Source organism: Podarcis erhardii (assembly GCF_964252035.2).
Source record: "Podarcis erhardii genome assembly, chromosome: 6".
NCBI lineage: Eukaryota > Metazoa > Chordata > Lepidosauria > Squamata > Lacertidae > Podarcis > Podarcis erhardii.
The window spans coordinates 41,710,154-41,732,647 of NC_138510.1; the positions used below are offsets into that span (position 1 = coordinate 41,710,154).

General features: G+C 43.1%; 1 protein-coding gene across 2 annotated transcripts in view; it reads right to left on the minus strand.

Annotated features, from left to right (window-relative positions):
- The window catches only part of CDK18 (cyclin dependent kinase 18), an 87,546-nt gene extending 65,374 nt beyond the window's left edge, over nucleotides 1-22,172 (minus strand). The window contains exon 1 of one of the 2 annotated variants that reach the window (XM_081865255.1): nucleotides 22,122-22,172. The gene's annotated coding sequence lies outside the window, so the exon portion shown is untranslated. The remainder of the gene's footprint in view (nucleotides 1-22,121) is intronic. The other variant, XM_081865254.1, reaches the window with a different exon arrangement.
- Nucleotides 22,173-22,494: the final 322 nt, after the last annotated feature.

Sequence of the window (22,494 nt, forward strand, 5' to 3'; positions counted from 1 at the left end):
ACATTCTAAAATAGGGGGGTTACTATATCGCAGCTGAGTTCCAGGCACCTGTCTCTTGGTCACACACCACATGAGGAAGGTCTCATTGTATTCTCCTCACATCATCATTTTCATCAATTTGATTTATTAACCACCCTTCACCATAAGGTCCCATTATTCAGTGGTATGTCTGTAGGGGAGGGCCCTTCATTTTGCAGCATATCATGCAAGGTGCTGGTACTACATCTTAAACAAGTGAACAATCCACTTCTCCAGTCCCAGGCTCTATTACTACTACTTCTGGAACAGGCCCAAGCCATTTTGCTACCTGAGGCAGGGCAAACAAGTCTCTCCCCATCTCCAGGGAAGCTGCATACTGTATCTCCTGGGAAGCTGGTCATATTATTTTGGCAGCCAAGGCAGAAAATCTGCATGTGGTTTTCTCTGGCAGTAAAAGTGAGGTTACAGGGAACCAGGCAGAGGGCCTTCTTGGTAGTGGCACCCACTCTGTGGAACGCCCTCCCATCAGATGTCAAGGAAATAAACAACTATCTGACTTTTAGAAGACATCTGAGGGCAGCCCTGTTTAGGGAAGTTTTTAATGTCTGGTGTTTTATTGTGTTTTTAATTCTGTTGGGAGCCACCCAGAGTGGCATGGAAAACCCAGCCAGATGGGCAGGGTATAAATTATTATTATTATTATTAAAGTACAACAATAAATTAAATAACTTAGCACTTCACTGCCGCATCAGGACACCCCAAACATCAGGACACCCTGCCTCATTTCGGATAACAGTAGGATAACAACCCTAGCTCCTTCATCCAAACAACTTTGCTTTGCAGTATCTAGTCCCTCCCTTACCAAGGCCACCCAGATGAGGCAAGGCAAGCTCAAAGTGATGAGTGAACTAAAGGCTTTTATTCCTCCAGGGCTGGATGACCCCAGAAGATCACTTCCATTCTTTCTCGAGGATAAGGCCTTGAAGGAGCAGAACTCTGACGTGGATCCTAACACTCTACCTCCTTTCTGCCAATTTATAGCCTTACTTGTAGCTTTGCTTCACAGAGAATGGAGTACTTGACTTGGTTTTCCCACAAAAGAAGAAGTAGTACAGATCCAACTTCTGAACATCCTGATCCAGGTCAGGTTGTCATAGTCTAATGGGGGCAAGATGCTCCCTTTCTGTTATCATTTTTCTATAACACATGAAACAAATTGCTTCTGCAGGCTCAGTCCCAACGCAAGCCTTAGCTTCCTAATAAAGAGTAGCATACATGGCATTCTTACCAGCTTCCACAAAATACTGCATCCAAAAGTGCCAATAAAGAAAGAAAGGTACAGGATTACACAACAACCAACAACAAAGCCCTGTGGATTCTGCAATTACGGAGTCACAGTTTTCTGCAGTTTGATAGATTTTGAACCAGCATTCATACTATCCCTGTAAAATCTGACCAGTAGCTGCTAAGAATTATCATAGAATCTGGAAATATTCACAAACTCAGAGAAACCACAGTTTCTGCCCCTGTGGCCTTCACAGTACCTCCCAAACAGATACATACATCACTTCTCAGTATGCAATTCTTTGCAAATTCCCTGAGTAGGTCAGCTTTTGATGCTAAACTTACACCATTTAAATTCATTTGAAAAGCACCCTTCATAATTTGAGCAGCAGCTGTAGCTTATTCAGATATCCTTACTGCAGATACTGTATCTACTACTTATCACCATCATCGCCAGGGCTAGGGAAATAATACTGAATTCATGGAAATCTAACTGCAATAAAAAAATTAAAACTAGCAAATGAAACTGGCAACACAAAGGTGTGAATCTCGTGACCTCCTACTGAATATGCCTATATTCATGTTCTAGGGATAGGTCTGAATTTTGACAATTTGAGTTCTCTTTGTGACTTGGCAATTCTTACACTGCCATACTGAAGAGAAAGAGAGGGGGCTACCCCATCCAAAATCAGGTGAGTGGAGCTGAGTTGATAGTTAGGTCATGCAGCAGGGATCTGGCCACATTAGAAGACTCTTGTTGAGTAGGCCTAGTGCTATCATGCACTTTTAAAATTCCTTCCATGTAGAAGAAGAAGGGGAGGAGGAGGAGTTTGGATTTGATATCCCGCCTTTCACTCCCCTTCAGGAGTCTCAAAGCGGCTAACAATCTCCTTTCCCTCCCTCCCCCACAACAAACACTCTGTGAGGTGAGTGGGGCTAAGAGACTTCAGAGAAGTGTGACTGGCCCAAGGTCACCCAGTAGCTGCATGTGGAGGAGCGGAGACGCGAACCCGGTTCCCCAGATTACGAGTCTACCGCTCTTAACCACTACACCACACTGAGATGGTAGAGATGGCTGCTGCCTTGATATGCAGCAGGAGAGCACAGAAAAGTTCCCTATCCTTAAAAAACCTAAAGAACACTAGGGATACAACACAGAATCACTATCATATTTACACATGACAGGGAAGAGCAAGTGAATAATGTGCCCAAAGCCACACACAGAAAAAGTGTGTATATGAGTCACCTGCCCATCAGTGCAACCTACTCATATTCTTTGTTGGACCTAATACTTCTGGGCAGAACAAGAAGGGCAGCAAAACCTTGCTGTGCATCTTTCTCAGAATTGATTGAACACCCTCTCTACCTCATGCTGTGTTCTGTCATCTCCCCAGCCTCCCAAAGTTCACCCCCTTTTCTCTCCCTCTCTTTCTTTTGAAAGTGTTGCTAATTTCTCAAGGACACCAGAATCAGAGTTACTTGCATGTAGAGAAAACTTCAACCTGTGTGGGAGACTGAACAGCTGCCTCAGAACAAGAGATCGGAGAGTTTCAAAGAGGAAGAAGAGTGGGTGAGTGAAGTAGACTAAGCACAGGAACAAGATCTGAATACATCTGAGGTGGGGAAGAATACAAATTTTAATTTACTCTGTTTCTCTTACAGGTTCTCAGCGCTGTTCCCTTTGTGGGGAGGGGTGGCTTATGTTTTGTGACGTTTATAATAATGAACATCAGAACCAGTAAGATGTAATAGATGGCTATTTGGAAAAGGGCCTTTTCAGTGGTGGTATCCCAGTTTTGGAATGTTGTTGTTGTTTAGTCATTTAGTCGTGTCCGACTCTTCGTGACCCCATGGACCAGAGCACGCCAGGCACTCCTGTCTTCCACTGGCTCCCGCAGTTTGGTCAAACTCATGCTGGTAGCTTCGAGAACACTATCAAACCATCTTGTCCTCTGTCGTCCTCTTCTCCTTGTGCCCTCCATCTTTCCCAACATCAGGGTCTTTCCCAGGGAGTCTTCTCTTCTCATGAGGTAGCCAAAGTATTGGAGCCTCAGCTGCAGGATCTGTCCTTCCAGTGAGCACTCAGGGCTGATTTCCTTAAGAATGGATACGTTTGATCTTCTTGCAGTCCATGGGACTCTCAAGAGTCTCCTCCAGCACCATAATTCAAAAGCATCAATTCTTCGGCGATCTGCCTTCTTTATGGTCCAGCTTTCACTTTCATACATCACTACTGGGAAAACCATAGCTTTTACTATATGGACCTTTGTTGGCAAGGTGATGTCTCTACTTTTAAAGATGCTGTCTAGGTTTGTCATTGCTTTTCTCCCAAGAAGCAGGCGTCTTTTTATTTCGTGGCTGCTGTCACCATCTGCAGTGATCATGGAGCCCAAGAAAGTAAAATCTCTCACTGCCTCCATTTCTTCCCCTTCTATTTGCCAGGAGGTGATGGGACCAGTGGCCATGATCTTCGGTTTTTTGATGTTGAGCTTCAGACCATATTTTGCGCTCTCCTCTACTCTCCTCCAAAAAGCCTTGCTCAGATACATTTCTGGCATCAGATGAATATATTTTGAATGATATTACTAGGATTAGTTTTATGCTGCATTTACAAAAATGCTGTTGTTTGCAGATGACTAATATATTAGTTATTTAATTATGCTTTTACTAATTTTAGCATAAGCCACTCTGATATTTTAAGGGCAAAGTATACATCTAAACAAGAAATATGCAAACCATTGAACAGTTAGAAAAATAATTTGTGTGTGCTGGATACACCATTAGAGGGCAGAAACCTGCCCTATTAACTGGCATATGTGTGGTACTCTTCAGGTGTTTTGAACTGCCATGAAGGTGTCATAAGGCTGACGGGAGCACCAGCTATCAACACCTTCCTCCTAAGCGCCTACCTATTATGCAAAGGTTCAGTGTTTTCACAGAAATCAGGGTAGAGTCTGGGTTATTGGTTGCATCAAATGCCTGAAAGTCACTTTAGAAGCATCCAGCCTCCAGATTATAGAGCAACATTAGCATCTGTGGGTACCTCTAGGGCCCCCTGAGTGTGCATTACTGGGAAGCACATAATTCTACTATGTACTTAGAATCATAGAATTGCAGAGCTGAAAGGAATCCAGCCCAACCCCCTGCGGTGTAGGAATATTCAGGCGGCCTATATGGTGATCGAACCCGTGACCTTGGCATTACAAGCACCATACTCTACCTAATTGAGTAGGCACATAAATCACCTACAGATCAGTAATAGGCATTGCCTCAGTGGCAAGAAGTAGAAGTCACTCTCCTCTTGTGTTAAAAAAAGCCTCTGGGAGCAATCATGCAACATGCAATTAGCTATATCCCCACGTAGGATGGCAACAAAGATGCCATTAGCTCATTACCATAACACTACTAATTGTATAAATTAATCATTCATAATAGGAGGCTAGGATGGATTAAGAGCTTAAAACAGAAGGTGGGCTGCTGGGGTGGTTCATTTCCCAATGGCCTGTTCTCAAACAGAAAACACTTTGAGGGGATCTCCTTTCCTGAAGGAAGGCAGGGGAGCTTAACATTAAAAAAGAGCTCTTTCACTGTGTTGCACTGGCTTTCTTTCCACCTCAGCATAATTCCGTGCTGGGTCCCAATTTGAGGCCGGGGGGGGGCGGGGGGCAGCACATTGCTTGCACAGCCAATGCCTTTAAAGTGTCACAAAGTAACCACAGCTCTTTAGAAACTGTGCAACAACAAAGCCCATGGACAGCACTAAGAAAATTCTCACTGCAGCACAGAAAAGTGCTGCTATTGTTCCTGCCCAGGGGCCCAAGGAGATTTATTGATACGCACGGAGGGAGGTCTAGATACGAGTCAGGAGAGGAATTAAGGTAGAAATTTGCTGGGCTGGGGTATTTATTTTCATGCTAGGGATAATACAGTGGTACCTCAGGCAAAGTATTTAATTCGTTCCGGAGGTCTGTTCTTAACCTGAAACTGTTCTTAACCTGAAGCACCACTTTAGCTAATGGGGCCTCCTGCTGCTGCTGCGCCGCTGGAGCCCGATTTCTGTTCTTATCCTGAAGCAAAGTTCTTAACCTGAAGCACTATTTCTGGGTTAGCGGAGTGTGTAACCTGAAGCGTATGTAACCTGAGGTACCACTGTACTGCTTGCAAATGGGGGTGCTCTTCTTTCTCTAAAGAGAAACTCCTTTTTCATAAGAGCAACAGATTTCTTCTTTCAAAAGCTCAAAAGTATTTCCCCTTCAAAACACATGACTACCTTCAGAGTGCACATGTGTGGGTTTGCCCTCAGAGCTGGAGGGATCTCTTCAAACTCAACTTTCCAGGCTTCCAGCCTTACATTTGCTGGGCCTTTGCTTCCCCCTTGACTGAAAAGTCCAGGATTAAGGCAGATTCTGCAGTTTCCATCTAAGGCTGTCAAGTTTTTGTCCTGCTGTCATCACCTCCTCTATGTAAGTACTCAAGATCTTGGTTTTATTTGCATCCAAAGCAGCCTAGAGAAGGTAGGCAACCTAAGGCCTGGGGGCCAGATGCGGCCCAATCACCTTCTCAATCTGGCCTGTGGACGGTCTGGGAATCAGCGTGTTTTTACATGAGTAGAATATGTACTTTATTTAAAATGCATCTCTGGTTTATAGGAATTCATTCATTGCCCCCCCACCCAAAAAAAATATAGTCTGGCCCACCACGTGGTCTGAGGGATGGTGGACCAGCCCATGGCTGGAAAATGTTGCTGACCCCTGGCCTAGAGTCTCCTTATGCAGCCTAGAGCCCACATAAACAGGTTGAATGAGCCTTCTCTGCCCCAGTTAGAAGAGGGAAGATAACCCACATGGGGTCTATAATTTCAGCGGCGCTCTGTGCAATGCCAAAATTTGGTGCCCCCCACCTCTTGCACTCCATTCCTAATAACAGTTGTGGTATCCCTTTGGGTTCTGTGCTCAGTGCAACCAAACTGATTGCGCTCCCCTAAATCTGCTACTGGCTGCAGTTCCAAAACATCTGGGGACTCAAGTTTGAAGAACACTGCATTAGAGTATTCTGAGTACAGGCAACAACCGTTTTGCATGCGTTCAAAGCATGTGTGGTTGTGCATGTGTGCATCGCCACAACCCAGAAGTGACTGGAAAAGGGGATGAGGCGGGGTCATAAAGGGGCAGGGCAGGCATACACATGCTCTGCCAGTGTGTGCAGGTGTCAGGAACACAACCCCCACTCAAAACATTCATTGCCTGTAAAAGAGTTTCAGAAGAATGTGTAATCTACTTTTATTATTGTAAAGAACACTCCTGATGACATGAGCCTGATGTTCTAAAATTATTAAATCATCAATGCATTAGAGCCACATATGTATGTGCTACACTGTCTAATTGGTTTAATTATAGATTTAATCATAGAATTGTAGAGCTGAAAAGGACCCTAAGGATCATCTAGTCCAACTCCCTGCAATGCAGCTGTTCCATACGAGGATCGAACCTGCAAACTTGGCATTATCAGCACCATGCTCTAACCAACTGAGCAATCCAGGTGGTGTATGACTGTATATACTCAGAGCATAACCTACTACAATGCAGAAAGGGAAATCAGGCCTTTTGGTTGGGTCTGTTTGCCGTGCAACTTATTAATGAGGAACAGAGGATTCTGGAGTGCATTTTCAGTTCATGCTGGGTGCTGCTCACCATACCAGAATCCGTGTGGGAGCACATATACCTGGGTTGGGTGTTTGGGTAACATCACTGACTTTGGAAGATATGTCAGACTGCCTCCATAGCAACATGGATGCTTCAAGTTTCAGACCGAGATTCAAGAATTTTACACACCAGCAGAGAAGCAATCCCAAGTATTTAATACACAATTATGCATATTCACCATTTTCATCCGGGTGCAGCATTCATGATTAGGGACAAACTTCTTAGTGGAAAAATAAAACAGGAACTTTACCTTGTTTGATAACTGAGAACTAGAAGGTTTTGTGACAGAGATGGAAGTAGATATATGAGGAAAGCAAAGCAGACCGGGACATGGGAACTCACTCGGACACACAGACATCGTTTTTAGACCTATATGACAGTTTTGTAAATTAAAGCTTCTAAACTGGTATTTGCTATCATGTCTAAAGGTTTGTGGAAATGAGGTGTCTAATCAGGAAAAAAGATAAATGCACTGAGAAATGTAGAGATGACACTCAGGGATAAAAACTGCCTTCAATCAGACAGGGGCATCAAGCATCTGCCTTTGATGCTTTCAGACAAAGCTTGAAGAAATAACACTTTTGCCAAGGGAAGTAGTGGTTAGAGTCACACTTTCATGAGTTCAACCATGGTTTGGTGACACTTGGTTTCTGCAAAAAATACCTTCCAGTAGCACCTTAAAGACCAACTAAGTTAGTTCTAGGCATGAGCTTTCATGTGCATGCACACTTCTTCAGATACCAGTGTGCATGCACACGAAAGCTCATACCTAGAACTAACTTAGTTGGTCTTTAAGGTGCTACTGGAAGGTATTTTTTGTTTTGACTATGGCAGACCAACACGGCTACCTATCTGTAACTTGGTTTCTGGTGCACTGTACCTTCCTTTCCCTTATGGCCTCCCCCCACCTTCAAAATTTTGATGACCAAAGCCCAGAATAAAATTTAAAATACTAACGGATGCAAAAGAAAGAGGTGGATTTGCCCTGCCAGACCTTAAACTTTATTATGAATCAGCTGCATTTTGCTGGCTGAGAGAATGGCTGCTTCTTGAAAACACAGACATTTTGGACCTAGAAGGTTTCAATAATGTATTTGGGTGGCATGCATACCTGTGGTATGACAAGGTCAAAGCACATAAAGCATTTAAAAACCATATTGTCAGGAAAGCATTGTTTAATGTTTGGACAAGATATAAAGACCTACTTGAAAATAAAACCCCAAGGTGGTTGTCACCGATGGAAGCGAAGGCTCAGAAAAAGCTCAATATGGAGGCCAAATGGCTGAAATATTGGGAAATTTTGGAACAAGAGGGAGATTGAAATTGCAGAGCTTTGAAAAACTAAAAGACAAAGTGCGAGATTGGCTTCATTATTATCAAATAATGGAGGCATACAATTTGGACAAGAAAATTGGCTTCCAGGTGGAAAAATCAAAATTGGAAACAGAACTGTTAGATCTCAAAACTAAGATTCTGTCAAGAATGTATAACTTGCTGTTGAAATGGAACACTCAGGATGAAATGGTGAAATCTGCTATGATAAAATGGGCACAAGATGTGGGACACAACATTATGCTGGCTGACTGGGAACAGTTATGGACCACAGGTATGAAGTTCACGGCATGTAATGCCTTAAGAGAGAATATTATGAAAATGATATACAGGTGGTACATGACACCAGTCAAGCTCACAAAAATATATCATTTGCCTGATAATAAATGCTGGAAATGTAAAGAGACCGAAGGTACATTCTTTCACCTTTGGTGGACGTGCCCAAGGATTAAGGCTTTCTGGGAGATGATTTATAATGAAATGAAAAAGGTATTTAAATATACCTTTTTGAAGAAACCAGAGGCCTTTCTCCTGGGCATGGTCGGCCAATTGGTGTCAAAGAAGGATAGAACTTTTTTTATGTATGCCACAACAGCAGCAAGAATACTCATCGCAAAGTATTGGAAGACACAAGATCTACCCACCCGGGAAGAATGGCAGATGAAGGTGATGGAGTACATGGAACTGGCGGAAATGACTGGCAGAATCCGAGACCTGGGAGAAGAGTCGGTAGAAGAAGATTGGAAGAAATTTAAAGACTATCTACAGAAATATTGTAAAATTAAGGAATGTTAGAAGGATGTTGGAATGAAGTTATGTGGTTTTAGCAGTAATGTTACAAAGGAGTATGTAAAAATGGATTGTTAATAGGTGAGAATAGTTTAAGATAAACTATTAAGATAAAAGCAAAAATGGAAAGGATTTGCTGAAATAACTAATTGAACTAGAATACAAAAAAGGGAGGTATGAGGAGGTCAGGGAAACAAGTAAATGAAAGACAAGACATGGAAAGGTTGATTTGTTTTTAATTGTTTTTACTTTTCTGTATTTTGTATTTTTTGCTTCTTTTTCTTGTTTTTTCTTATTCTTGTAACTTTTTTGAAACTTTAATAAATATTATTTAAAACAACAACAAAAAACAAAAAAAAAAATTTGATGACCAATTCACGGCTTCATACATAAACACTAGTTTCCACCACAATGTAACATTCAAATAAACCTAAAATAACTTTCAACGCTGCTGAATACCATGTGTGAATCTCTGCTGCCATAATTACTCTTCAACAAAATGGACACTAATGAGGCATGAAAGACTGGAACATACAGAAACCAGTACAGAAACATTTCAGTCTCCATGGAGACTCCACCCAGCTTAGAAATCACTAAATTTCACAGTGTGTGTGTGCTTCTCAGATTGCAATTGGTGCACTATAAAGTAAAAACATGTTTGTTCCTCAGAGTCTAAACACAATAATAATATTGCCATCTTATTATAAATTACATTACATTAATAATAATACATTAAAGTTACGGATGGAAGAAGAATCTGTTTTACATGGATTTATACATGGAAATCAAGTTTTGACTGGATTGAATTGCCCCTTGTTTGAATCACCCACTTATGAAAGAGCTGCTCACTTATTGTCATACAGGCACAAATATATATATTATGTATATTAGAAGTATAATACATATGAAAAAATAATGCCCTACATGGTTGTATATTTCTGACGGTAATTTTGTAAGTATTAATAGGTGTTTGTATACAGTTTATATGTATTGTTATATGCAGCTGTTTACTTTAGGGGTATAATAAAAAAATCCAGTTCTTGTGCAGATCAAAGAGAAAAATGATAATTACGGGGGGAATTGCTAAGGATAAGCTCAACATGGAAATTTTCAGAAAACCGCATCCCTGCAAAAATTCTAAGTATCAATTCTTCTGCAACCATTCTGGCTACATTGTACCCATCCTTCAATGATCAGGATACTTTTCCTGTTATCTTTTGACTTCTTGTTATGTTTGATTGTTTGGACTGAAATTTACAAGGATCTTGTAATGATACGTTGTTTAATTGCCTGTTTTTATTATATTTGTTCTTGGTCTTGGTCTTAGCTGTAATTTTAGTTTTACAAAAAGCACTGCAAGCTGCTTTCAGTTTTCATTAGTGAAAGATGGAGCACAAGTGTTGGTGGCATGGAGAGAGGAATAAATGCATAAAGGTTTGCAGCTAGTTTTTTCAACATTACAATGATGGACTTTGGTCATATTGCAGCTGCTTCCTGACACACGTCTTTAATACACAAGCTGGGAAACACAAAAGCTAAACAAATGAGTTTCTTAGGTCCCATTGAATTTTCTATTTGCAGTAATGACCACTGAAACCAATGCTATTTACAAATACTGTACACAACTGTACAATTACTGGTGAGCACGCACACCCCTTTCTCCGTAGCTCAAACACACAAAAAGCTATATTCCATTACCAAAATTGCACAATTGCTCTATTGTATGATGATACACAAGATGTTGGGACTTTGTAAAGAAAAAAATTCTTCTAAAGTAAAATAGGACTAATCCAGCCTAAGTAGTTTGAGAAATCTTTGGAGTCCTATATGTAAACTGTAACATAAACTGAATGTACAAACTGGGTTTGATAAGAGCCATTACACCAATTTCTGGCAGAAGTCAATATACTGTAACATGCATCTTACAGTGGGAAGGGGGCTTTGGGCATGCTCAGCAAATCACAGTTAATAATTCCTTAGTCCTGTGCAACAATTATTAATCACTTAACAAGAGATTCAGCTGCGCCCCTGGCTTTGACCAAATATTAGGAATGCTCCACGTTACATAAATTTGTGAAATGTCTGTAATGCTGTATATTTCAAGTGGAAAGAGGCATACACCCTTTTTGTTTACCCTTATCTATGTGTTACATACACACGCTGTGGAAATTCAGGATCATTCACTGATTTCTTTGGCATGAATACACAGTGTACCCATGGTATGACTCTAACACACTGAGAGGTACACAGGAGATACACACACCTATAAACTGTGTATACCAGGGATATGCATGAAGTGTGAAGGAGTCTTTTGCCACAGCAAATTCAAAATCACTTCCAGTGTACAGAAATAGCCCGAACACACACACACACACACACACACACACACACACTCAAAAACATCCTAGCAAGAACAATCACACACACCAGATGCTATTTACCTTGATCATAAAAGGATAAGAGAGACTATAATGTTAGGTATAAAACTAACACACCAAGAGAAATCTGCATTAAATATTTTCAGATGTGAACATATTTCCACTCATGTTGAGAGAGTTGGTTAAAATGCACTCCTCGTTCTTTAAATTAGAGAAAACATCCGTTAACTAGTTGTCCCCCCCCCCCCAATAATCTTCAGCATAGTGAAGTGGTTCCCTAGTTGTGAACAAACTGTCTGACAATAATCAATAACAACAAAAATTAAGCTAGTTCATTATAACAGAATTAAAAATCAGCAAACACCACCATCGCTAATAACAAATGCCAAAACCTAGAGTCCTCTTACCAGCTTATATATCCCCTCTCCAAAGCAAAGAGAATAATTTTACACTGTTTCTGAAAGATACTCAGGCTAGGGCTTGGGGAGATCTCCAAAGGAAGGAAGACAAGCTGTGGATCTGGCACAGAGATGGTTGTTGGAAGCCGAGCACTGAGAGACACAATTCCATCTAAGATCCTATCACACATCTTAGAGAAATTGTTTTACCTCTACTTCTAAGGAAGTAGCCCTAAGGCAGGGGTCAGCAACCTTTTCCAGCCGTGGGCTCGTCCTCAGAAGATGTGGTGGGTCGGACTATATTTTGAAAAAAAGGAAAGAAAAAAACAACCAATTCCTGTGCCCCACAAATAACCCAGAGATGCATTTTAAATAAAAGGACACATTCTACTCATTTAAAAACATGCTGATTCCCAGACCATCTGCAGACCGGATTGAGAAGGCGATTGGGCCGCATCTGGCTCCTGGGCCTTAGATTGCCTACCCCTGCCCTAAGGAAATGTAATTTCCTCCCAGAGTCATTGCTGTAGGCCTGCCTCTCCTCCCTCTGCTCCAGAATCATTTCTGCTTCTAGATTTAAGTGGAAAGGGGAGGGCATGTCGAAGCTCACAGGGATGGAGTTAGGTAGAAGGAGGATTAGCTCAGAAATAAGGCAAGCTATTTTCTGGGGAATAGCTTGGTTTATTTCTGAGAGGTTCCAATGCAAGCAGCAGTGGTGGGGAAAGCAGGGAAAGAAGCTCACTGGTACTTCATAGTTAAGAATGCCAGATTTTCCCGCATAAAGAAATCCCTGCAGGTAGAAAGCTAACACACTGGGATAAAGGTCTTGGATTACCTTTTCTTGGACATGCAAGCTTTCCATATATGGGGAAGCAAGTGATGGTTTTGCGTTAAGGAAACATTTGAACATGTCATCTCCCACATGCATTCTGAGTGGCAGCACGATTTGAGGAGGAATGCCCATGTGTTTCCTGAACACTTGAGTAAGCTCCAAGTAATCCTGAGAGAAGGTGACAAAGCATAAGGTAGGATCCTTTGACACCCAGATTACAGAAGCAGCTGGGGTCAGATTAGGTGCGAGAGCAGGCCAGACATACTTTTGCTTAAACTTGGCCCTGCCCACCTGACAAAGTGGTCCACCGACAGTGGGGGAACTGCTGGCCAGATCCAGTTCCCCACTCCCCGAGAAAGGATGGAAATATTAAGCCAATTCCTGTTTTCCCATCTAGGCAGAAAATATTCGGAACTGGGTGACAAAGTATTCAAACCTCCACAACCTGTCATACTGGAGAGAGTTTGGATTAGGCTCTGCCTGGCTATGTTGTTGTTGTTGTTGTTGTTGTTGTTGCTGCTGGAGAAGAAATTCTGGTGAAGAGGAAGGCACCCATCCAAATGGTGGGTGGAAACTACTGCCGATGGTATCCCTGCTGGCAGCAGCCAGTAGACAGACCTGGAACCAGGTGTTATGGGGTTGGCATAGGATCCACTGGATCCTTCTGTTATGATTTGGGCCCCTAGACTGTAGCAGCCTGGGAGTTGGTGTGGCAAAGAGACATTCCCCCCTCCTTGCAACCAGCCTTGCAGCAGGGCTGTGGACATGGACCCACCACTTCACTGAACCATCCCTCTGCTGGTCAGGGGTTTGGATTGTTCTCTGAATGGCAAATTCCAAAGTTCACCACCTCCACCAGTGAGTTTGATTGGGTGTCCTCACACCCCCACCACTGCAGTCTTCTGCTGAAATGAGGACCTAGCAGAGCACTTGAGCTCCACCTTCTGCCCAGTCCATCAAAAGTCTTGCTCAGTCTCCTTGCAGTTTGTGAATTGAGATTGGCTTCTGCAGACATGTTTTCAAACTTATCTATGCAGCAATACAGGTTTGAAACAGGGATTAAGAGGAGAAAGATGAAATGGAGCAACATAGGATGCTGGACTCTATGCCGGACACAAAGCTCCTTGCTTCTATAATGCAAATGCTGATGTTCCAAAAAGCACATGATATTGACATCTAGTGGGCAGGGGGAGTGTCTGGGGAGACAGCAGCTAAGGCACAGGAAAATTAAATTCCCCTCACCCAAATATCCATTTTTATATTAAAAATAGACCCTGTGCACTGCTTTGTAGATGAATAGAGCAGGCACATGAACAACAAACCTAACTACACCATCACATATCATTTGACCTTATGTCTCATCTGGAGCTATTTCAATTGTACCAGGCAATACTCTGGCAGCTGACATTGTATGTAATAGCTAGACTGATTTAGGCTAGCCTTTTCTGTGCACCCATCACAATTCCCTCTGTTCCTCTTTTATCTAATCTCTCACCTGTTTCATAAGAACATTTCTCTATTGTGCTTCTCTAGTGGATGCCTTTGATGTGCTGCTGTCTTCAAGATCCACATGCCTTTTCTCACTTCTGCTTTTTTCAGAAAGATTAGATCAAAACCTTACCTAATTCCTTAGTCCTGACTGTACATCTAGATTTACTTCCCTGTCTGTCTGAAATGAATTGAGTGCATCAAGGTGTGCAGATATGAAACAGCCAAGTCCAGGACACAGCATCCTTTGCTTTGCCTCACAAGCCCTCCAATGCCCACTCCCCACATCTGAAAAAGAGACTGTCACAACTTTGGCCCTACTCATCTCTCTGCCTGAGTGTGCTTAGTTCCAGACATGCTCTGGAAATAATCCATACAACATGAATGTCTGTGCAGGGAGGCAGGTGGCAGAGAAGCATATTGACTGCTTCATTGTTTACAGAATGCAGGGATAGTGAAAGAAAGCATCTGCTGCCCTCTGGCCCCTGTAGAAGCCAAGAAGATAAGACAGTTATGAACACCAGTTTCTCCCACTCACTTGTGGAAATCTAGAAAATAAATTAACTGTATTGCTAAGCAATAATCTCTCTCTCTCTCTCTCTCTCTCTCTCTCTCTCTTGGTGTGTGTGTGTGTGTGTGTGTGTGTGTGTTAGAGAGTCAGAGAGTCCATGTGTGTGTACACAAAGAGCCATTGCTAGATACTGAAAAGTCTCACAGCATAGGCCCATGACACAAATATGAAGATGGGGTGGGGGTGGGGAAATGCATGTACTAACTTATATGTATAGATGCAGATTTAGGTCTCTTGAGAAAATTAATTTGGGGTGTCTGTGGCTGGGGGTCACAGCACTTTGTGTCATGCCCAGCAACCCTGTAAGCATTTTTTTAAAAAGGTGGTGAGAAAGAAAATATGGGGCTCAGTGCAAAAGACCTGGAATTTGGGGTCCCTAGACTGTGCCCCCAAACAACATGTGCATATGTGTGTGTGTTTGTGGAGAGGCGCAAAAAGAAAGAGGCACTCATCCCTGCTGAGTTTTGGAGCAACTAGTGCTGTTTGGGATTGTGCCACCTAATTCTGCAAGTCTGTGTTCTGCTACTAGGAGTAGCAAAGTAGCAAGGCTCAGCAGGACGACTGGCATAATCCTTGTGTGACTTGTGAGGGCAAGACAAACCAAATGAGCATTCATGATATGTGACAAGTCCACCATCTAGAAATACCCCTAAGATCTGAATTGGGTTTCATATTTCTGGGACAAGGTCCACATACCCCCTGAGACTCAAGAGTGCTCAGGCTCATATGGAGGGCTTAAGCAAATTCCTTTCTATTGGCTTTAGCTTTCCAATTCAGGGCTCAGGGACTTCTGAAAGTAGCACCCTCAGACTATTGCCAAATATGTGAGTGATGATGCAGCCATTCACTACCAAGCCAAATTTTACTCTTTGTCTGCTCAGAATCATTCATAGTACTGGGGTCTCAAAACAGTTAGACATTCCAAAAGTAGATGTCTAATGCAGATAATGAGATATTGCAAGGAACTGGTACAAATGATAAGGCTTCTAGTGCATTTCTTCTTTCAAATATCCAATGTCGATGTTATACTTCGGTAAGAACAGCTTCACAATGCCCCCAGAAGAAGAAGAAGAAGAAGAAGAGTTTGGATTTGATATCCCGCCTTTCACTCCCCCTTCAGGAGTCTCAAAGCGGCTAACAATCTCCTTTCCCTTCCTCCCCCACAACAAACACTCTGTGAGGTGAGTGGGGCTGAGAGACTTCAAAGAAGTGTGACTGGCCCAAGGTCACCCAGCAGCTGCATGTGGAGGAGCGGAGACGCGAACCCGGTTCCCCAGATTACGAGACTACCGCTCTTAACCACTACACCACACTGGCTCTCCCAGAGCAAAGGCTGTAGGGTTGGAGCAAGTGGAGGATGCAACAGACATGACAAGGGGGGGGGGGAATGCCACCTTAAAAAGGAATCTTGATTGGAATTTTTAGATGATTACCTACAGTTCTGCAAAGCCTAATTGCTTGCAGGATTGAAATCCAGGCACTTTCATCGACAGCAGCCACCAGGCAGTTTTCTGTTTCTCATTTCCCTTTGCAAAAAAAGGGCACTGCACATTAATAAGGGGATAAGGGACAGATTCAGTAGGCAGATTGCACAAACAGATTCCAATTTCCTGGGGTGGGGGGAACCAGAAGAGCACTTCAATCATTTGCTCTTTTTTTTTTACTAGATAGATACTAGATGAAAAATGGGGTCAAGTACATGGTATTGGGTGCCCAACACACTTAATAAAGAATCTATACTGGTCTGGTTCACACAATCACAATCACACAAATCAAGCCATGCTAAGCCAAACCTTAGTACAAATGTGCAAGTGTGTGGTCCTTGGAGAGGTGATTGCAGTTGTTTTGCTACTTCTCTGGCCCTCCTCTTGTGATGTTACTGTGATCTAAGCCATGGCTTAACTTAGAATGCTGCTGTTCCAGACAAACCATGAGCTGTGACCAAGGTTTGCTCTTTATAGCTCAAGGTTTGTCTGGAGCAAACTGAGAGCATCTGCTCAGACAACTCAATAAACCATGGCTTAGCTCAGTGGTAGGCAACCTAAGGCCCGTGGACTGGATGCGGCCCAATTGCCTTCTCAATCCAGCCTGCGGACGGTCCAGGAATCAGCGTGCTTTGAGTAGAATGTGTCCTTTTATTTTAAATGCATCTCTGGGTTATTTGTGGGGCATAGTAATTTGTTCACCCCCCCCCCAAAAAAAAATATAGTCTGGCCCACCACATGGTCTGAGGGACGGTGGACCGGCCCACGGCGGAAAAAGGTCGCTGACCCCTGGCTTAGCTCATGGCAGCATATCAGGAAGGCAGCCAAGGATGAAGCAAAGCATCCATTATCTCCTCTCTGGAGACATGCACACTTGCACTAAGTAAGATTTGGCTTAGTGTGATCTAGGCCACATTGTGTTCATTCCTCTAGGCCTTGCTTTTTGGGTCTGACTTCCTGGCTTTACTTCTGACTTCTCCCTATAACTCAATTTTGGCACTGTGAAAGAAAGCCAGGCTAGCAGGAACTACTTTTAAGGGACTCTCAATAGGATTTTTTTTGAAAGTACTGAAGGAGACAAGGGGAAGCTTTCTCCCTACAATTCTTCACATAACTCAAGCAAGTGTTCTTATGAACAATGTTATTACAGTACTGCACCTGGAAGGTATCAAGAATAACTTCGACCATGATAGGGATATTTTGCTCCACTGAGAGCTTTGTGAACTTCAGGAAGTCCTGCCTTTTAGCTGACCAAAGTCTGATGTGTGTAACAAAGCCAGAAGGAAAATGTGCTTTTCCATAGTGTCCTGCGTGCTAAAATATCTGTTTCCAGGAAGGCAAAATGACATTGAAGATGACAAAAATGAGATTATTATTTTTTTGCATGAAAAAGATAATATTCTTTTCTCAAACTGCAAGCACGGGTTTTACAGCTAAAGCTTTGAAGTACACCTCCATAGATTGATTATAAATTAAACTCAGTGGAACAACCAAAGTTTTTCTTTCATCAGGGGTACATAATGTTTTGCCATTTGGAGTTTTTCAAAAGAGAAAGGGAAAGGGTCCAAGGTCACAGGCCACAAGGAAAAAAAGAGTTTGAAGGACACAACACTGCCCTAAGACTGGCAAGGTTAGCGTTCGACTTCTATCTCTATTCTGAAGCGCCACTTGAAACTTCAAGCAAATTCATATGCCTCAGGGCCCTGTTTTTATTCTGTGGGCAGTAATTTCCCTTTGTGGTTTAGAGTGGATGAGCTGCCTTGCATGAGGGACCTTGGAGCTAGCTGCTAGAGGGTGCTACCACCAATACTTAAAACCAATCAAATTTGCATTGTGGCAGCTAAAATGTCAGAAACTGAAACAATCCAGATTCTAAAATAAGTTAAAGCGGCACAAGTGGTTGCCATGTTCTAAATTGCTCATAAGAATGTGCAGCCACAGCTCTCTTAATATAAGGAAAGCACTGTAACTGGATGTAGCACAGTAGCCCCCAGGGTAAGTTTTCAATCTTGCCTGAATAGATGTGCAAGAGCAAGACTGCCAGCTGATATATTATGCACTGTAGTCCAATTCTGAATTTATTCAGAAGAACAGGGATTCTCTCTTAGGACCTTTAACCCACACTATTTGCATCTCTACCCAATATATCGATCTGCCCCCCCATAACTAGTGATAACTCCCCAATTTGCCCTTCTCTTACTTTTGCTCACACAGATAGATTATACATGGAAAATGCCTCTTCTACAATGCAGATTATCAGTGAGGGGCTGCAGGTTCAAATCCACATTCTTAAAGGCATACCCCAAGAACAGTATCTTATGGAATTAACCACCCTGGGATATAAAAGTCTCTGGACTCACCTCACTTCAGTTTCTTTATTGCCACGTTCAAGAGAAGAATTGCAGATTGAAATAAATTGGCAGAAAGCCCATAATTCCCAGAAAGATCTTTTGTACCCACACCAATAATAATATAATATAGTTGGGGGGACCTTAAAGTTCATTTAGTCCAGTGGTACCCAAACTTTCCCCCCTTCCAATGGCAACATGAAAATTGCTAAGCGTCTTGGCAGACCACTTAATGATTTGCCTGCCTACTGTAGCAATTGTAATGTGCGGTAATAGATGCCGCATGATTTAAATTGAATTTTTATTGCTTCTTTTATTTCTTATATTGTATTTTGTTGTTCTACAACCTGAATTCAAATTGCATTTTATTGTATTACAGCAAAGAAAAGAAGCAATAAAAATTCAATTAAAAATCATTATGAATATTTAATACAGACACATCGCAGACCACCTGAAAGAAGCTCATGGACACAGGTTTGGAAACGCTAATCTAGTCCCACCCCTTGCTAATTCAAGAAACTTATTACTACTGCAGCGTATTTTTAAAAACAAATTATTAAAGATTTTCTTGGGTTCCAGAAGTATGTGCATTTTCAGGCCGTAGAGCCTTTTCTACAGATCAGTTACATTCGATGTGAGATATCTGATGAGCAGAGACTAGGTGGCCACCCAATAATCTCTAACAAGAGAGATTCCACGTCATGTAGCATTCACAGAAAAACACAGTAGCATCAACAATTCTGTCAGAATAGGAAGCAGGGTGACCCAAGAGTGGCCAACACAGTGCTGTGGTGCCCTTGTCCTGACACTGGCACCACTGGCATTTACAGTGGTACCTCTGGTTACGTATTTAATTCGTTCCGGAGGTCCATTCTTAACCTGAAACTGTTCTTAACCTGAAGTACAGTGGTACCTCGGGTTAAGTACTTAATTCGTTCCGGAGGTTCATACTTAACCTGAAACTGTTCTTAACCTGAAGCACCACTTTAGCTAATGGGGCCTCCCACTGCTGCCGTGCCGCTGCTGCACGATTTCTGTTCTCATCCTGAAGCAAAGTTGTTAACCTGAGGTAATAGCGGAGTCTGTAACCTGAAGCGTATGTAACCCGAGGTACCACTGTCATTGGATGGTACAAATGGCGAGGTCAGGGTAGAACAGAAGTCTTGGCAAAGCCAAACTGGTGCTGCCACCATAGGACCAACCTCTCTGTTGGCCTGCCTCACTCCTCACTGTCTAGGTAAGCAGCCATGATGCTAGTGTCAGAAAGGTGGCTCTGTGGGTAATACACCTAAAAGAACCTGGAATTCTTTGAATGAGTAAGCAGGGATGAACACCCCAAGATATCAGTTATGATGGAACAACCTTTGCTATTTGATTGTGTCAATAAGCCTTGACTAACAACATTCCTCCAGTGTACTAACAAATGCCACCGGTTCTGTTTTTTTAACTTCCTTCCTTCAAGTTAGTCAGGTTCAAAGTGGATTCTTCCCCACAGACACTAAATGTCGCAGCTGCTCCTACTCATGGAAAATTTCAAAAACGCTGGTGCACTATGAATAGCCGACTAGTCAAAAGTTTAAGGACGTATAAAAGGCATTGGGAACGTCGTGCAATATGCGCTCTTGCAAGAGGCACAAGCCAAGAGAAGGGTCAGAGCTTCATAGAATGCTTGGAGAAACTGAAAACACCTGCTGTCTCCCTTCCCATTTCAGGACTTGTGATAAATGTACGAAAGGGATGGAATAGAATGGAGACAGTCTTTTAGACAACCTGTGTAGCATAGCAACAGTGGTGAAAAAGGTGTTGCTTGCAACAGCACAGCTTGGCTCTTTACAGAATACTTTCATATGAAGTGCTCGCTCCAAGATTATACGAAAGTGGAACCATCCCCATCTCTGAATGGCACAGCTTCCTCCTCTAGATCTACTTCCAGTTGAAGGGAATGATGAATACAAATGAGAACAGAACATACTAATGTCCACTGGAGAAAATGCTTGCAGTCTAATATTACTATTAAAAAAAACAACCTTTGTGATGGAAGGAAGGTCACATTTGAACAGAATTCCTGTTCTGCCACCCATGGTTTTTCCCCCACTGTCCTTTTATAAGTCAGCTGCTAAAAATGCCTAGCAGCTCCACCAGCTTCCTTAATACTTATATACTTGTCTTCAACTTTATTAGAGCCCATCATCCTTACAGTAACAATTTAATCACCCCTAAAGCAACATGCCAATCAACTCCAACTCACTTGGCTGGAAGAAATTAAAAATTAAAAATCAATGCCAGAAGCCTGAAGTATCAAGGTACTAGGTCTTCCCCTTCACAATTAATGCCAGTATTGTGCTCATCCATCTGCAAAAGTCACTCTCCCTTTTGTTTTCTTAGAGAGAACAGTCAGTTTAAACACCCCTGGCACAAATTCTAGTCTGGCAAGGCAGGTGGCTCCAGTCTTATGCATTAGCTCATCTTGCTTAGGGAATCTCTTAACTCTATGGAAGAAAACCATGTTAAGTAAGTATTTTAAAGACAGTTGCTCCATGAACTCAGAAAAACAATGGAGATGCTGGAGGAATCCAAAATGTTGTATGAGCAAAAGATTGTGCTTAATCTTTTAGATTAACTCCTGATTGGACATTACATCAGGTAGCAGAGAAAAACAGAAACCTCTGAAGAACAGGTTTGAAGAATCTCATGCTGGATTTCCAAAGCAGAGTTCCTTCCCTTCCCTCCTCCTCCTCCTCTCCTACAAAAGCCAATGCTTGTACCTGACAAGTTCACCTCAAGGGGTCTGGAGGCCAGGATAATATGGTTTAAAAGATATGGGAGGCTTCCAGGTGAACACAAGACTCCTCAGGTTACATAATGTCCAACTTCACTATCTGAATGGTCTGCAGGCATCAAAGATTTCAGATAAACCAGCATGCGCCTAAAGATAAACACAGGGCATGGCCTGGGTTTTTAAACACACAAGATACGGGGATAAACTTGTGAACGCTCCAAAATGCAAGTGGGCCCTGCACAAGATTGCAAGCTCCCTACAAAATAACTCCATGCACACAGAAAGCCAGCTATTAGAGAGAAGGCTGGTCCTTGTATTACCTTAGTAACGGGCTAGCTTTCTGTGTGGAGGAATCTGTCACCAGTCCTCATGGAGGGAGAGCTCACAGTTTCCTTCTGCCATGTCAAAACCTAGACCCAGGGAGGTCAGAGGTGAGGTTCACCTTCAAATCCCAGGGTCTGTTTGGGCTGCTGCCTTCTCCCCAAAACCGAATTAGTTGCCCGAGTCTCCTCCGGGGTCTGAACTTTCTTCCCTTCGAGAGCCACAACACACAGCCATCGACGATCGCACCCCTGAGAGGCGAGCAGCCGAGAAGGAGCAAGCTGGAGAGCTTAGCTCCAAGGGGGCGCTGGAAGAAAAGGCGCTTGTTCCTGGAGCCGCCTCCTCCTCGCCCCACCTTTGCTCTGTTTACACTGTCGCGCCGCCGAACTGAAAGAGAGAAGCGCGCCACGCAGGGCACGAGCCGGCGAGGACTTACCGGCTCCGGCTTCGAGGGGCTCCCCTTCGAAAAGTGCCCGAGCCCCGCTTCCACGCCCCGGCTGGGACTCCCGGGTCTTCCTCACCGGCCGGCCGAGAGCAGAAAGCAGAACTGGCGGCTTCTGGTTTCCAGCGACAACCTGAGGCAGGAGGAGGCGGAGCCACGGCTAGGGAGCGACCAATCCGACTTCGCGCGGCGCTGGCTCCTCCCACCCCCGTCGCTCTGTGGCATCGGGCGTGGGGAGCTTTGGGGTGTTGGGGTTTTTTGCTGAGGCTGCAGAGGGGGCGGGGCTGCCTCCCCCCCCCGGCTCTGCGTTGTCTGCGGCAAAACGGCGCGCAAGGCGGAAATTCAACAGGTGCTGCTTTTCGTGGAA